This window comes from Periplaneta americana, chromosome 17 (genome assembly GCF_040183065.1).
Source record: "Periplaneta americana isolate PAMFEO1 chromosome 17, P.americana_PAMFEO1_priV1, whole genome shotgun sequence".
Taxonomy (NCBI): Eukaryota; Metazoa; Arthropoda; class Insecta; order Blattodea; family Blattidae; genus Periplaneta; species Periplaneta americana.
In genome coordinates this window covers 8345397-8363303 of record NC_091133.1, presented here as the reverse complement: position 1 = coordinate 8363303, position 17907 = coordinate 8345397, and the positions used below count along the sequence as shown (strand labels likewise).

The 17907-nt window shown below is 36.9% G+C and overlaps 1 non-coding gene across 1 annotated transcript; it reads right to left on the bottom strand.

The window, feature by feature from the left end:
* Positions 1-7: 7 nt before the first annotated feature.
* On the bottom strand, positions 8-79 carry TRNAY-AUA (transfer RNA tyrosine (anticodon AUA)). The gene has a single exon. It is a non-coding gene; the product is annotated as a tRNA-Tyr (tRNA).
* Positions 80-17907: the final 17828 nt, after the last annotated feature.

Genomic DNA, 17907 nt, shown 5'->3' with positions numbered 1-17907 from the left:
AAATTCTCTCCGGCGCCGGGATTTGAACCCGGGTTTTCAGCTCTATGTGCTGATGCTTTATCCACTAAGCCACACCGGATACAACCCCGCCGTCGGACAGAATTGTCTCTGATTGAGTTCCAATTCTTGGGTTCCCTCTAGTGGCCGCCCTCTGCACTACGTCATAGATGTCTGTGAACATAGGACCGAAGTCCACACATGTGCTGAGGTGCACTCGTTATGAGTGACTAGTTGGCCGGGATCCGACGGAATAAGCGCCGTCTTAAATCACTTCGTGATTTACGCATATCATATATTATTATTTCAATGTACCGAAGTACATATGATATTTCCATGCAGATATTCTGCGTCAGGTCGACCTGGTTGGCAAGTTGGTATAGCGCTGGCCTTCTATGCCCAAGGTTGCGGGTTCGATCCCGTGCCAGGTCGATGGCATTTAAGTGTGCCTAAATGCGACAGGCTCATGTCAGTAGATTTACTGGCATGTAAAAGAACTCCTGCGGGACAAAATTCCGGCACATCCGGCGACGCTGATATAACCTCTGCACTTGCGAGCGTCGTTAAATAAAACATATCATTAAAAAAAAAACATTTCTGCGTCATCATATGATGAAAGAGTAATGGAACGGAGAAAAATTCTCTCCGCGCCGGGATTTGAACCCGGGTTGAAAGCTCTACGTGCTGATGCTTTATCCACTAAGCCATACCGGATACAACCCCGGTGTCGGACAGAATTGTCTCTGAGTTCCTATTCTTGGGTTGCCTCTAGTGGCCGCCCTCTGCACTACGTCATAATATATGATATGCGTAAATCACGAAGTGATTTAAGACGGCGCTTATTCCGTCGGATCCCGGCCAACTAGTCACTCGTAACGAGTGCACCTCTGCACATGTGTAGACTTCGGTCCTATGTTCATAGACATCTATGACGTAGTGCAGAGGGCAGCCACTAGAGGGAACCCAAGAATTGGAACTCAATCAGAGACAATTCTCTCCATCGCCGGGGTTGTATCCGGTGTGGCTTAGTGGATAAAGCATCAGCACATAGAGCTGAAAACCTGGGTTCAAATCCCGGCGCCGGAGAGAATTTTTCTCCGTTCCATTACTCTTTCGTCGTATGTAAATAATTGTCGAAATATTCGCACTTTCAGTACATAAATACTGAGAAGATATTTAGCTACGGCTGGACTGGTTGTGACTATTTATTGGGAAACTGCAGCATCTACAATTGGAATTAGGTTCTCTGCTCGCAATGTTAGCATTTTATGTATCTGTTAGCTAGCATGTTATTAGGTGGGGGTTAGTAATTTATTTGTGGTATTTTCTTTTAAAAAAGATCAGTAACTATTATCACACAGAAACGCACAGCCACTTGCTGACAAAGCCTCCCTCAAACTAACTACAAGCGGCTACCTCCACATGCAGTATATGACCTTCACGACTGCATTCTCCCTCTACACAGCCACGCTTGGGCGTCGTGTAACTCAAGCCCAATGTATGTGCCTTTATTCACGAGTGTAAAGTCTGTAAGTGTTTTCTCGCCATGATATATTGGAATGTTTATTACGTCAGAGTATATTGTCATAGAATCGAAAGATAATAAGTTTTCACACCATTGACAATTTTAGGCATTAGGACGGTAACAATCGAAATTCATTTTTTTTTACACCTACAGTCGAGCCGTTATTTCCGGCGGGGTAAGCAATAGCGGTGTTGCTAAATCTCTGTCAAGCCAATACTGAACGAACGCAGTTCTAATAGCAGGTTGTCGAACAATCAGTCGGTAGTGCAGTGTTATTGTTGTTAGTGCGATGTTATCGCTGAGTTTTCAGCATCATAATGCCGCGGAGGAGTCTGAAGACCATCAATTCGCAAAGCAGAGAAATGATTCGTAGCGTTAGAGATTATTTCGAAAATAAACGTGAAAATAAGGGTAGTTTATTGCCTTAAATGCAAGTGGTGCAAAGAACAGCTGATGCGTGTGATGTGAACAAGTGCACGGTTTCTCAAATAACGACAGAGAAGTGCGGACAATCCGGCAAAGAAGGAAATAAACTGAGAACTATGGCGGCGGCAGGTGCTAACGATTATTGTATCGAGTTAGGCATAGCACTTCTAAATTAAACAATACTGGTAGGCAAGGCTCTTGGTGTAATTTTTTTATGTAGCAATAACTTATCCTGACAACATTTCTAATACATATTTTACTTAATTTACAGGTTGTGTGGTTTTAGTTATTCATTCACATAAAAAATGTTTGTTTATTAAATTTTACAGCTTTCTCCCATTTTAGTAATTTCTAATATTGTTTCTGTATTTACGAAAATCGTTACTTCAAATGGTCGGAAAAACCAATTATAGCACAACATGGTAAATCTTCTGTGTCCTGGGATGCTAGGATCAACAATAACAATAATATATAATATTATGTATTCATATATTACTAATTATTTATCGTAGGAAATAATTTTTCGTTCGATGTTTAAGACTAGACATGTGCTAAAACTTCGTTAAGAGTACAAGGGTAGACTTGGCAACACAGTAACATCCACCTTGAGCAGGAAGCGGTATGTCGTCTGCATAACCTTGACGACAACTACTGCCAGTGAAGCAGTGTGTCATGACCAGAAGCTGTCGTGTGATTTGCTGGCGGAAATAAGAACGGCTCGACTGTAAAGTGTTTCTACGGATACCTGTTATTGAAGAAAAATTCTTTCTGACGCCGGAAATCGAACTCAGGATCTCTTAGCTTTGCGCACTGATCCATCTGAGCTATGCCGAGACCCGATTCCTCCTCTCTCTGTTCTCTTCTGTATCATCAATGGTCTGCAACCTGTCTTGTATGCAGGAGCGCATATTTAAATGACTTTATGGCCATTTTCGACAACAGTTTTTTTAATGACTTAACATTGATATACTGTATATTCATATTTGAATAATCAAGACTATATGTAGTAAACATGTAGATACCTATGAGAAGAGCGCTTGGCGCGCAAAGCTGAGAGGTTCTGGGTTCGGTTGTCGGTGCCAGATCGAATTTTTCTCCAATAATAGTTATCTACATATGGATTACATATAGTCTTCATTTTTCATATATATATATATATATATATATATATATATGAATATATAGTGTTTCTACGAAATTGTGTATTAGATTATATTTACATTGATCTTTCTCATAGAATTCTTATATAGGCTTACGAGAAATATTGTTACATACAATTTTGTGCATGATAAAAAAAATGCTGCTGAAGATTTTAGATTGATATGTAATATCTAATACCTACACATGATTCACACACAATATATCAGCCATTTATCCAAATTGCCCGCCTTATTTACACACACAGACACACATACTTGCTAAAATTTGCCAGTCAGCTGTTGTGGTACTGATGTTTTGAATTGGAAATTCTGTCATTTGTCCTTCCAAGAATCGCTTCCGTCTTTCACATTGAAGTGCCTTTAATTGCAGACAATACCCTCAAGCACTGAAGACAATTCAAGTGCAATGTTTTGAAGTCGGGGATGCTATCCTAGAAGGCCTATCGCCATATAGTATGAAATCAGGAACATAGAGTTGAAGCTACTTCTCAGAGCTTTAGTTTCGTTAGTTGGGCGGAAAATTGATGAGAGCTCACTGTTTATTTCCAAGTAAATTATAGTTCAAGTTTTACAAGAGAGGCTCCAACACAGATTCTTGATACACTTCGAATTTGTCTGTTTACACATTTTCAGAAATATACAGCTGAGTTGGGCCAGTGTGACTCACGCCTTGGAAACCATCACTGATGTGGGGTGGTGGCCTTTTTAATTTTTCGAGTTCTCCCACGAGCTTTCTCAGATCTCGACTCATAAAGCTTATCTTCGAAGCTAAAACTCTTCAGTGGTGGAATTTTTAGTCGTTGAAGATAGTTCTGTTATGTCAGTTGTTGCCATAATTCTGCAGAAGACGTCCTGACTTCCTGATGATGTAATTTTTAAGCTGCGGCATCAGAAAGTGCCTAATACTTCGACGATAAGCTCCAAGACCATCACTACGCATTCTGGATGTCGATATTTTTTAGGCATGGAGCTTTCGAGACATTGCAAGCTGGCTTGCGGCAAATACGGGCCGCAGTAACAGTGTGGTTAAATACCCTGAAAAAATGAATCCAGTAAAATTTTTCACCCATGCATATGATCCCTGATTGGAATATTTTGACGACCCAACAAGAGAACTTTTTCTGCGATTGAAAGTAGCTGCTGTCTACTAGTTTCTTTCAATGACTGTTGACTTGGACGGATATATTTTCTGATTTTCCTTTCATTATTTCCTTAAAATTGTTAATTTTAAGAAGAGTCATTTGTAATACTAGAGTGCAGAATGGTGACTGAACTCCTGTTTTGCATTTTTGTAACGATTGGATGGTCCTATTGAGAGTGCCAAGATTTTGGTCACCCCTACATTCATAACTTATACTGAATAATACACAGAATTGACATTATCTTCCATTCTCTTTAGCATTATAAGGCCAAGTAAAATCCTTTATCTATTTGTATTAAAAATTCTGTTATGCCCGTTATTCCGTTGTTTTGAATCTGGTGTGTAAGCGTTACACAATAAGCGATGTTTCGGACTATAAAAATTGGTTCCAGGCTAATTGGTCCGCAGACATGACGTCTACATTTTGTAAAGTCCGTTAGAAACTGTGTTCAATAATACACACATGTCCAGTGTAAATATGTCCACTACCAAAATGTATATCTTGCAGAATGTCTACGTGCTTAGAATGTTCATTTTGTTAAATATAATTTTATGTAATTAAATATAATGTATATCTGTATATATATCTGTGTGTGTGTGTGTGTGTGTGTGCGCGCGCGCGTGCGTGTGGTTTTTTTTTTTTTTTTTTACAGATTGTCTACGTCCTTAGAATGTTCATTTTGTTAAATACCGGTATAATTTTATGTAATTAAATATAATTTTATGTTATTTACCCCTATTAATTGTATGCTGTCATTTTGTATGAAAAAACTGTTATGGAAATGACAATAATATATTGATTATTGTAAATTTCTATGGAAATAACAAACTAGAAATAACTTCACGAAATTTAGCGCGAACATCTAATATGGCTGATACATACCTAATTACTTCCAACAAAGAAAAACAGATTCTAGTCCATGGTTATAAAAGTTACCATTATCATTCTAAACGTAAAAATGCAACCAAAATTTATTGGAGGTGCACGAAAAGAGAAATCTGCAACGCAAGATGCACGGCCAATGTTAATATCCACGAAGGAATTATTTTCATGAAGTTGGAAAACATGAACATGAAGTGTCACGTGCAGAAATGCAAGTACGAAGAGAAGTTCTGTTGCAGGACTCAAAAGAAGAGCACAGAAATATCCGAACGAGCCACCCACTTCGATAATTCGTGAAGATGTTCGTGGTGTTGCAAGTAAGGAAGAACAAGTCATACTTCCAGAAAGACATCTCTACTCCGAATTGTAAATATACATCAAAATACAAATGGACCAGTAATTTCTCGATTTTGCAGGAATGCATAGTTATGGGACCATATGATAAGACTTTATGTGTTGAGTAGTTCCTGCAGTATGATTCAGGCGTAAATGATGAAAACTGAATTTTGATATTCACAACAAATGTGGCACTTCTTCTGCTTGGTATTTCTTGCGGGTGGAACTTTCAAATCTGTTCCCCAGATATTTTTTCAACTCTATACAATTCATGGTACTGTCAATAACCTTTCATTTCCTCTGGTATACTGTTTATTAGTTCGCAAAGATGAAGGAACTTATGGAAGTATGTTTCAAGAAATCTAGAATCTATATGGTGCAGCGAACATCCAACTAATTCCACAATTAATAATAAAAAATTTCGAACTTAGCTGCATGATAGCAGCCAGATTTCATTTTTCACATTCTAACATTAAAGGCTATCTATTTCATTTCTACCAATCCATTTGACAGCATGTTGTAGAAATGGAACTTAAGGAGCCTACAATGATGATCAAGATCCAACCATATGGAATGAAATAAGGAAACTAACGGCTATACCTTTTGTATCAGTGGACAATGTAGTAGAAATATTAAATTTTATGTAATCGCCGAAAGTGTTGCAGAGCCTGTTCTAGACATAACGCTGTACATTGAAAAAACTTATGTCAGAGGAATTCCAGCGAGAGGTAGACGAAAAGCTGTTCCACCTCGCTTTCCTCCAGAGATAGGGAATGTATTTTGTGGACGAGAGGAGACTTTTTTTGCCCAATGCAATACCAACTATATTCAAGTTTCCAACTCATTTGAAAACAAAAGAGACTTCTAGGCCTCCACCAAAGAAGCGAAGTTTCAAAGAAGCTTTCTCTTCTGTCGAAGAGGAAAATTCAATAGAACACCACGAGAATCCAGGTTTGTATAACATACTGACATGAGTACGACTTCAAGCAGTCTATGTCTGTCCGACGAAACTGGAGCTTACGTGTCTCCCACTGAAAGCGTGTAAAAATCAACAGGTATGTGCCATGGGCTCCTTTTCCACCGGGCCCCTCAATTGTAGCTTGCTGTGTATTGCATTTATTTTTTAGTTTACCTCATGGATTTTTTTATGCTTGTAAACTGAATAATAATCTCCTTCATATGTATTATCTATTTTTCTATATCTTAGTTGATTGAATTGTTAATGATTTTAAATTTAATTAATCGGCTTGCTGTGTATTCTATGTTTTTATATAGCTTAACTGATTGAAGTGTTTATGCTTTCAGACTGAATTAATCTACTTGCTGTACATTGTATGTTTTTGTATAGTTGAACTGCTTGCTATGTATTGTATATTTTTGTAGAGCCATCAACATAGCTCAGTCGGCAGACTCACTTTTCTGGTGATCTGGAACTGTGCTTGGGCTGATTATCTGGTTGGGTCATTTCATAGGTTTTCCATAAGCGTATGCAAATATCAGGTAATCTATGGCGAATCCTCGGCCTCATCTCATCTCGCCAAAAAAATTGTGTAACTCTAGTTCCACATCTAAAAGATTTAATGTTAATCTAGCTAACCTAAGATGTATGGAATAAAATGTTTCTGCATGTGTTTACTAGCGAATATTAAAAATAAAGTGTTAGTAAAAATTAGATATACGAGTTATTGCGATATAAAATAAGATTCATAAGGTGCAAGTATCCTGGACTACCCTTTCCGATTCATCCTATAGAAACCAGGCCCACTTCTGTACGTGTTCCACATCTTAAAACTTCAATGTCAATGTGAAATGTGTAGAAGAAAATATTGCGTGGCTTTTCCTTCCCACTGGTAAAAATGGGACATGTGAGTTATTGCAATATAAAATAATATTAACAAGATGCAATATTCTAAACATTCTCTTTCAGCCTCGGTCTGTAGGAACCACGCCCACTTGTATCCACATCTTTAAGCTTCGATGTTAACGTAAGGTGAATGGAATAAACTGTTGCTGCATGAGTTTTCTGACAGCTGTTAAAATAAAGAAGTTTTAGTAAAATGGAATATATAGATTAATGCGATATAAAATAAGATTCGTGAGTTGCAACATGTTCTATACAGTCACTTTCTGTATTATGCTATACGAACCACGCCCACTTCTTGACTAGTTAATACATGGCGGACATAAGTTCAAAAGTTTCAAAGATGGCGGCGCGATCGCCACTCTATATTCTACTTCTAGATCGTTGGATACAACCTTGTATGCCATGGATTCCAGAGAACATCGAATTTTGTTGGGGTTGGCATAGCAATTTTCAAAACGCTCTTGTAACTCCTCACGCGCATTTGGAATTTTTTTTAGTATTTACAAAAAGACGAGCATGATGATAAATTAATTATTAATCAGTTTCTTGGAGGACATGTAGGTCTTCGTCACCCTATAAAAAACGTATACTTTAAACTTACGACACATTGAGCAAAGGGTATGAAACTATTTGCCTTTAGAGAAAGAGGTGAAATTGACAGATATCTGAGAGCCATCTCTGACTGGCTCAAGATTATGCTGAAGAAGTTGTCAATGACAATAATAACTTTGATAATTGTTTCCGTAAATGAAACTAACCTACTATTTTTACTTTGTCCATATTAAAATTAAATCTGCTTATTATTGAATCATTAATGAATATCACTTTCATATTTTCATAAATATACAAATAAATTTCATGGATTTCAATTATTTCAGGCCTCTAGACTTTACGTGATCAATGGCCTCTTCGCGCTCCCCTTCTCCATTAGAGAAAAACATAAGAAACCAAACTTAGGAAAAGACAATGCGACTGGTAGTCATATGACGAATACTGCAATGGACTTGGACCCTGAGAAAGTAATAGTTAAAGTGCAGCCGCAAAAAGTTTATTAGGATCAAATTGGGCGGAACCGACAAAACTATTCTATGACAGTTTACAATCTATTCATTTACAGAACCTTGATATTCCTTTGATCCAACATAGATCTTTATCAGACTAGATCAGATATACATTCCTTCAACACTAGAAATAAAGATAAATTAGATTACACAAGGTGCAGATTGAGTGTGAGCTCAAATACCTGCTCTTTTAATGGCATAAATATATTTAATAAGTTACCATTGGAGGCGAGAAAGTTACCAATAAATAGGTTTAAGTCCTATATACATAGATGGTTGATGAACAGACCTTTTTATTTACTGAATGAATTCATGGAGTGTGATGTAAATATTGTATTTTAGGAATGTAACCCTTTCTTTATATTTTTATTTGTCTCTTTGTATTTTAATTATACCTTTTGTCCTTATATAAATGTGTTAACCTACAGCATACTCTGTTTATCTCTCAGTGTTTGTTTTGTTTATTTCTCAGTGTTCGTTTATTTGACTATGTATGTTTATTTGCTTATAATTATTTGTTTACTTGTCTATATTTATTTGTGCTAAGTTTGTTTGTGCATTTGTGAGTGTATGTGTGCGTGTGTGTGCATTATCGAACCTGACGATGTCATATCCAGGCCTTGTACACTGTTTTCTGACAAATAAATAAATATTACAGAGAATCCTGTTCAAGATGGAAGTGACATGGTCCTAATTTTTTTTCCGTTGTGGACAGGTTTCCGTATTATTCAGGTGTGACATTAAAATGGAATATTTTGTCATTCATATACATGAAAAAATGGCATGTCCCAAACTGCAAGAAGTACAAAATATTCCATTTAACACTCATCACATTAAATCAGTTTTCTGTCGCTTATTACGTTGGTTAATCATTTTGATTAAAATCCCATTTTCTGTATAAATATTATCGTAACTCACTCATTCGTCAATAAACATGACTCATTATATTTAATATATAACACTATACTCTAATACTGTACTGCATATCACTGCACATTATTAATTAATTAGACTAGGAGCCTTCTATTAGAAGCCTTGAATTCTGGTTTATTTCATTTCTTTCCCAGTTCAATAGCTTGCTTTGCAGAACAGATCCAGAAATTGGCTTGTTCTTTGAAAGGTCATGAAGAACCCACTCCCACAACAGTTCATTTATTTTCACATAAACAGTTGCTTTCTGATTCCTTTTGTGTTACCAATATTGACCGCATGCCACTCCCTCATTATGATCTTTATTTTTTAAAGTGTCACACCTGAGTTTTCCACAACTGTACTCCAATATTATTTCACATAGACTTTGTTTCTAATTTTCCTCTATCTCGATAACTTTTACTTCATCACTTAATGTTAATGCCACATTTTATGCAACTTTTTTTTTTTTTACCGAAAATCACTACACTTGCGCTCTGTCTAGCTACGACAGTATACGGGTGTGAAGCATTGAAAATCTTTGAAGGACTCGTCTGCCTAGTCAACAGGGTAATAAAATTTATGACCGACAGGCCAACACACCCTCGTACCCTCTAGAATTTTGCAAAGAAAACTTTTTATCTTAGTGACCTACATATTTCGTATATTCCTTGAAATTACACGCTGTTTCAAAATATAATTACAAAATATAGTGTGTAGAAAATATTGTTTCCGTTTTGAACAGTAGCAGACAGTTTCCGTTTCCGCGTCGGACAGTTTTCGTTTTATTAAGGAAAAATTACACATAATACATACAAATTTCGCCGGGACCAATAAATTGTTCCGAAATAGACAGGATTCCGGATTATTCAGGTTCCGATTTGAACAGGTTTCACTGTATTATTAAATATTATTATGAAAAACATCAGTCCATTCTACGTGAGACGCGCGCTCGATGGACTCGTGGGCAAGATCGACTGCACAACGGCAGTCTCCTCGTGGAGACTGCATATGCAAAACAGAGTGAGAAGCTGTTGAGAGCTAAGTTGCTGGGGTCATATCCCATCAGGGTTGAGCGGCACTCCTCGCTGAACACCACGCGAGGAGTAGTGCATACGGATTTTCTAGATGGTATGTCCGATGAAGAGATCCAACTAGAGCTGGCGGAACAGTCCGTGTCCAAGGCTTACCGTTTACTGCGTAAGAGGGACGGACAGACTGAACCCCCGAGCAAAGTCTTTCTGACCTTTGCAACGTCTCTCTTGCCAGAATATATCTTTGTCGGATACGAGCATGTCCCAGTTCGTGCGTATGTGCCGAACCCAATGCGGTGCTTTAGGTGCCAACGGTTTAGACATACGCAAAAACTTTGGTGTAATTACATGTGAGATTATTTCCTAAAAGGTAATATGGCCATCTGTTCAATGTTAGCATCAGTTAACAAATATCAACAAAGCAGGTAAACTGACAATGCTACGTATTGAAGCAACAGCTATATACATTTTTCGGTGACACTGACAGCGCCTTCTTCAGGAATCTTGCTTTTAGGCTCTCGATGTGCTTCAACTATTTCTGTCCAAGGTACTCTAGGCCTACATAGAAAGCTTGAAGCTCTCATTGGTTACACGACTTTGACGTCACCTGGCATGAAGCTAGCAATGATGCGGTACGCGAGATATGGTTAGAAGTGTTGCTATTCCTAGATTTCTCGCGATTGTGAATTACGTGTACGCATTTTTTCTAGGAGTCAAGTCATTTCAGCTGATTCGATAAATACTTGACAGAGATTCAAAAGTTATGAGAGTATAAATTGCGTTGTATTTGGAAGTATATTTTACGACAAAATAAACTATTGAGTTGCATCCAATATTCGTGCTTTAGGACAAAAAGAATTGTCCTAGAGTATGTACGAGTAGCTATAACGTGCATTCAGTTTGTTTAGCGATGAAGGAAAACACTAATCAAGTAATAGAATATTAGTATTTACTCTAAGGGAAATATAAGAAGTGATGTTAAATTAACATGCTTATGGAGTTATATCAAGAGTACGGCATGAAAATGATGTATCTAGTGATTTGATTACGATGTCTTTGAAGATGAAGCAATCCAAAGCTTACTTCTCTTAGCTGCACATTTTTTAATTAGCCTGTTTGTTGCTTACTCCTTGCACTCAGATTTCTTATTGGTAATAAATGTCCTGGTTTGGGTCTTACATAGAAGGAAATTATTTTGTAATGAACTTCTAGGAACTTTGATTTAATTAATGAATAGACTTTTAATACATACATATATACTGTATATTTTTTTCTTTTTGAAAATGGTCGCTATATGAAACGCACCAACCACTACTGACCGCCTTTGGAAATAATTGAAACCCTGTCACTGATCTCTTCCCGGGGAGTTTCTGTTTCTAAGACATTCATAAGCCCCCTTAATGCAAGGGCATTTGCGATGTCTTCTGAGGACATTTGAATCTTTTATTTTCATTTAAATGAGAACGAATCTGCCCCGACATGAAATATTTCGAAAGGACTTTATCAACTTCTTTCCTAACATCATCTTGATTTATCTTAGGCAGCGACGGTCGTTCCTTTATATACACGACATACCGTGGACCCCTAATTTCTTTTTAAGAGCCGCATTTTTTCTTTCACTGGTGCTAAGGTAACTGCATTTTTCTTTTGTAATACTTTAATTTGATTTTTTCAATTTTATTATTATTTTTTGTTATCTACAATTGAATCCGTGCTAGTTGACTGTACCAGTTTTCTTTTGTTGGGTGGTAACCTAGTCAGAGTAGATATTGCTTATTTTCTCACGTTTCTGGCTTCATGTCTTAGGTACACCTAGTTAAGTAGAGATCTGTAGAACGAACCAGAACGTGAATAGTTTTCTGATATATTCAAATACCTTTAGGTCCTATTTGAATTCTAGAGAATATTAAGTACTTAAAGCGTAATTTATAATTTATCGGACAATTGATATGAAAGTAAGGAATGAATATCTGTGGAGTGCTTTCACTTGTGCTTTTACTAGGATCCTCAGTAAGCATGTATCCGTGTAAGTTCTTAATATCCTGCGAAGACACCGGATTTGGGTGCAGTGTTTTCTTGCTATTCAAACCTAGAAGTTAATTTTTCAAATCCCTTTCATAATCCCCAGAAAGGAAATGCTCGGAACATACACGAGAACTGTCTGGTTCAAACCTATCAGTACGCTTACAACGAGACATCCTTCTGGAAACCTGTGATATATAACATTGGCACTTTTAAACCCATAATTACGGCACTGTGCTACAGCACAATAAATACGCTTTTAACTCCTCATTCTCAACTAGTAAAACATGTTATCATTTGAGAAAATCACAGAAAATTAAAGCTGTATTTCGTCTGGGGCCAAAATCTAATAATGTTTATGCCGATGTCCATTGTTTATATTCTACAAGAATGGACAAAGGTGTGTCAACAGATGGGAGATAAGAAAACAGCGAGTTAGGAAGAGAGAGGAAAGCTAAGCTAGCAAGGGTAGCTTCATGCCACATGATCTCACGCAGCAATCACTCGGACAGAGAAACAAACTAGCGTGATGCGGGAAGAGACCCCTCTGCAAGGTACTCCCAAAATTTGCAGACCAGAGTAGGCTGGTTTAACCCTCCTGTTAATTATTTTTTGTCACGAATAGAGATGGGAACGATATATCGGTTTTTACGAAATACCGATATTTTCGTTTCGATATAACGATATATCGATATCGAAATTTTGATCCAATATATCGTATAATATATCGGTTTTCTCATAAATTTATTGCTTTTTTGTGAAATTTTTATCATTATCGACAACAACAAAATTCACACTAGACAATTCCGATAATTCCCGACAGATTGCGCTACTGAAGGTGGACAGTTACATATTTGTGCAACCTCATTCAATGCCTTGTTCTAATTAGCTGGAATTCAAACTGTTTAATATGCAGCACCAAATTCAAAATGCAGCGTCTGCGAACGTGAGACAGACAGGAGGTTTATCTACTACTGTTTTAATATTGTTATTAATGTTCTCTAAGGCAGGAGCAACTCCCACCCTGAAAGGGAACAGTCTGACCTCAAAACGGGTATCAGAACTTTTATTTTTATATTCTGAAATGGAAAGAGAAACAAGGATTTCATACCGATCTGAAATTTGTTTACATCTATGATTTCTATACACAACTTAGTGCTGACATTCTGTTTTTTTATTATATCTTTCAGTGCATAAAAATCCTATCCCTATAATCATCACCATCGTTGTTTGGAATGTTGCAGTGTAACAATAACTTTCAGTGGGAACTTACTATAGACGGATTGTATCAAAGGAACTGTGAAGTTTATTAAAACATTCTAAGTACGGTTTACTTACATTTAAAAATGATTATGTTATTAGGTAGAAAAGAGCTGTGTCCTGGACTGAATCCTATATCAATTTGGAATAATTGAATTATGTTCCAGTATCAAATACGTAACCATGTAGAATTCACTTCACTCTTTCCCACTATATCATTTAAGCTCCCTTGCCTCCACCATAATCTTCATTTAGGTTAGGACCTACATCATATGGTAGGCCTATTGAAAATGTATTGTTTATTGTTACAATTTTACATTTATGCTTTTGACTGTAATTCAAGTAATTTTATTGTAATACAGTAAACGTACGCCTAAAAATGCAATTTGCTTACGGAATAGCGATATATTGATAATCGTTCGATGTATCGATATATTTTCTGCGATATATATATATATATATATCGTTTATCGAAATTAGGTTTGGAATATATTGCAATATCAATGTATCGGTATTTAATTAGTTCCTCCATCACTAAACTATACGTGTTTTTTTTTTTGAAAGATGGGACATGACAGTTAAGCGGCCGAGCTTGGAACTACAGTGCTATGTTGCCAATATGGACTACCACACTGCCAGCTGATAGAAGTTAGCAATTGACGTTAAGATGGATGACGTTAAAACATTCATTGACAATTGACGCGAAGGTAAAAAAAAAAACAATACAAAAATCGACAGAGAATCAAAGACGAAACGTTCCAATATTAACATTGTGTGCACAATAAATGTTGCCAAGAGAGCTATTAAGCACTCGACACTTAGGAACGGAAGTTTGGCAATTCAACCGTCGTTACCATAGTAACAGACCAAAGAGTTTGTAATACTTATATTTATTACAAACTCTTTGTAACAGACCTACCACGCTATGTGACATTCAGTTGTTTTTCCGATCGCAACGCTCCTGTCATGTCCCATCCATAGACTTACAGGTCCCATCTTTCAAAAAAACAAGTATACTGCCGGCCAGTCTCCGGCTCTGACATTTTTCTTGAAAAGAGAAGAGAGAACGAGAGAGAAAGATAGTGACCAGCATTGCCAACCTGTGGCATTTTGAAGTTGTGAAAAGAATCTTGAAATTCCACTGTGAATGAAACTATTCTGCTAAATTTTAACCTTGAAACACTCTGGTTCGGTTTAAAGTAATGTTTTTAATTCTATTGTGATTTGCTGTTACGAGACTTGAGTTCTGATATGCGAAGATTAATTCAATCGCAGTTTGCAATGCTGGGAGAGAGGCGGGCACTAGAGGTTAAAGTTGTCTGCTAGAACCAACCAGCTATGAATTCTGTATAAAGCATTAATTAGGTCCATATTATTATGTGCTAGTCCTGCTTGGGGACATGCACCTATTACAGTCCTTAAAAAATTACAGATCTTCCAAAACAAACTTTTAAGATTCATTACAGGACTTCCTAAAGTAACTCCTGTTGCATTAATTCACAAAGAACTGGAAATTTGTACAATTCAAGAATATATCTCTAATCAAGCCTTCTGCACGTCAGAGGCGTATTTTGCGGACTACCGGGGCTACCGGCGGTAGCCCAAGGAAATTACAAAAGAAAAAGTTTATAATATAACATAATGTAATAATTTTGTATTACCGTATTACTTTTACCACAGTAATTAAAATTAAAGTAATTGTTAGATTTATATGCGCTCTCTGCTCTCGAAAGAAACAAGTTGTCAAGGCGGCATCACTGGAGAAACCGCTGCTACGAAGGGTAGCCTGTGACCGTTCCGCTCACGCCGCACAACTCCCCGTCCCCCCCACCCTCATGTTTCCATCGTGCACTGTAGGTGGGTGAGTTGCCGCTCTCGTGATCGGTTTCTTGGAAGGCGCGAAGCAACAATATGCTTAGTACGCTAGCTCATTAATGTGATTGTGTTCTTGCAGTGCAGTATTTTAAATTTGTGATTTGTTCGAGTGTCTAAGAGTTATATTAATTGTGAATTATTAAGTTTTTAATTTCCCAATTAAGAGATATTGTGAAAAATATGGCAGAACAAGTTTCTGGAGAGGTTTGTGTTGAAAATGACTGTGTAATAGAAGGTTTATTAAAAGTGCCTTTTAACCATCGTACATACAACGAGAAAGTTGAAATTGTGAAAATGGAAAGACCAACTCCTGAGTTAAATTTGTCCATGGACGTAAAAGAAAAACAGCGTGAGTACACACGCCATTTCACTTCAACATCATATGGTAAGTGGAATTGGTTGTGTGGTACTTCTAAACTGTCTAAACTATTTTGCTGGCCATGTTTGTTATTTAGCCGCGAAACTAATGTGTGGTCAAAAGAGGGGTTTTCTAATATGAACTCCCTTCGAACGGCAGTCCTAAAACACGACAAATCAAAAGCTCATATTTATAGTAGCATGAACTTTGCAAACTTTGGGAAGGCCAGAATTGATTTACAGCTAGATAAGCAAAAAGTTCTACACATCAACCAACACAATGCTCTTGTGAAAAAAAAATCGGGAGATTTTACTGCGTCTTATTAACGCAGTCTGCTTTCTAGGAAAACAAGAATTGGCTTTTCGGGGTCATAATGAGAGTGTGAATCAGACAATAGAGGAAATTATATTGAATATTTAAGTTCCTTAAGTGAATCTGACCATTTACTGGCCAATCATCTTGAGAGTTCAACAGTATTCCGTGGTACTTCTCCCGCAATTCAGAATGACTTAATATTTGCTATAAGTGGGGTTATGATAAAGCACATAAAATCTGAAATAGAAGAAGCACCTTTTGTGGCCATTGTTGTTGATGAAACAAGTGACTGCTCTAATCAGAGTCAATTGTCCACTGTTTTAAGATACGTCGACAGTACTGCCAATGTTCAAGAACGGTTTATAGGATTCACAAATGTCAGTTCGGGCAAAACTGGTGCTGCTTTGTTTCAGCATGTGGAAGGTGTTATAGCAAAATACAATGTCGGCAATAAGTTAATTGCACAGACATACGATGGTGCTTCAGTTATGGCGGGAAATATTAATGGCTTAAAAACAAAAGTTCAAGAAAAGTATCCTCAAGCACTATTTGTCCATTGTTACAGCCATGTTCTCAATTTAGTTTTGCAACAAACTACTTTATCCATTCCAGAATGCCGCATTTTTTTCAAAACACTGTCGGGTTTAGCTGCATTTTTCTCATCATCTCCTAAAAGATCAGAAAAACTCAAGGAATTTATGAAAAAGAAACTCCCAAAAGTAGCACCAACTAGATGCAATTTTACATCTCGGCTTGTAAATACAGTAAAGTAATACAGAGAACAACTGACTGCTTTCTTCGAAAATATCATTTGTAATGACTCTGAAGAAAACTGGGATGATGATGTAATTGTGCAGGCTCAAGGATATTTGTATTTTTTCATGCAGTTTCAGAATATATTTCTTCTTGAAGTCTATGCTAGAGTGTTCGCACATACAGATGTGCTCTACAATATACTTCAGACAAAAAGTCTAGACATAGCATACTGCTTGCAAGAGGTATCAAAGTTAAAACATACTATATCCGAGTTCAGACGTAGTGGGTTTTCGTCCATATGGAGTAATATGGAAAATGAAAATTCTTCAGACAATACAATGGAAGCACCATTAAAGCGAAGAAAAGGAGATGATGAACTGAAATACAGGCAGCTGTACTACAGCATACTAGATCGTATGCACATGGAAATTACTGACAGATTTTCTGATTATGGAAAGCTTCAGTTCACCTATCTTCTAGATTCTCAAAAATTTTCTGCTTATAGAGAAAACTTCCCGAATGAGGCAGTAAACAAATTATTTCAGTCCTATAACAGTCACTTTGATCAAGTACGTTTGAAAAATGAATTAAGTGTAATATATTCAGCAGAAGTCTTTGATTTTTCGAATAAACCTATCCATGAAATATTATCTGCCATATATGAAAACCAGCTGAACCAAGTTATTCCTGAAGTCCTTAAATTGGCAACATTAATTGTGACAATACCAGCTACGTCAGCATCGGTAGAAAGAACATTTTCTGCGTTGAAGAGAATAAAATCCTACTGTAGATCAACTCATACACAAGAACGTTTATCCGGCTTGGCACTGATGTCCATTGAAAAGTCATTTCTACAGAAACTTCGCAAGCGGCCCAATTGTAATTTCAATGACGAAGGCATCAAAGTATTTTCGTCCCAATCAAGACATCTGGAATTCACATATGAATAGGTAAGGAATTTTATTATAGGGTTTTTAAAATATAT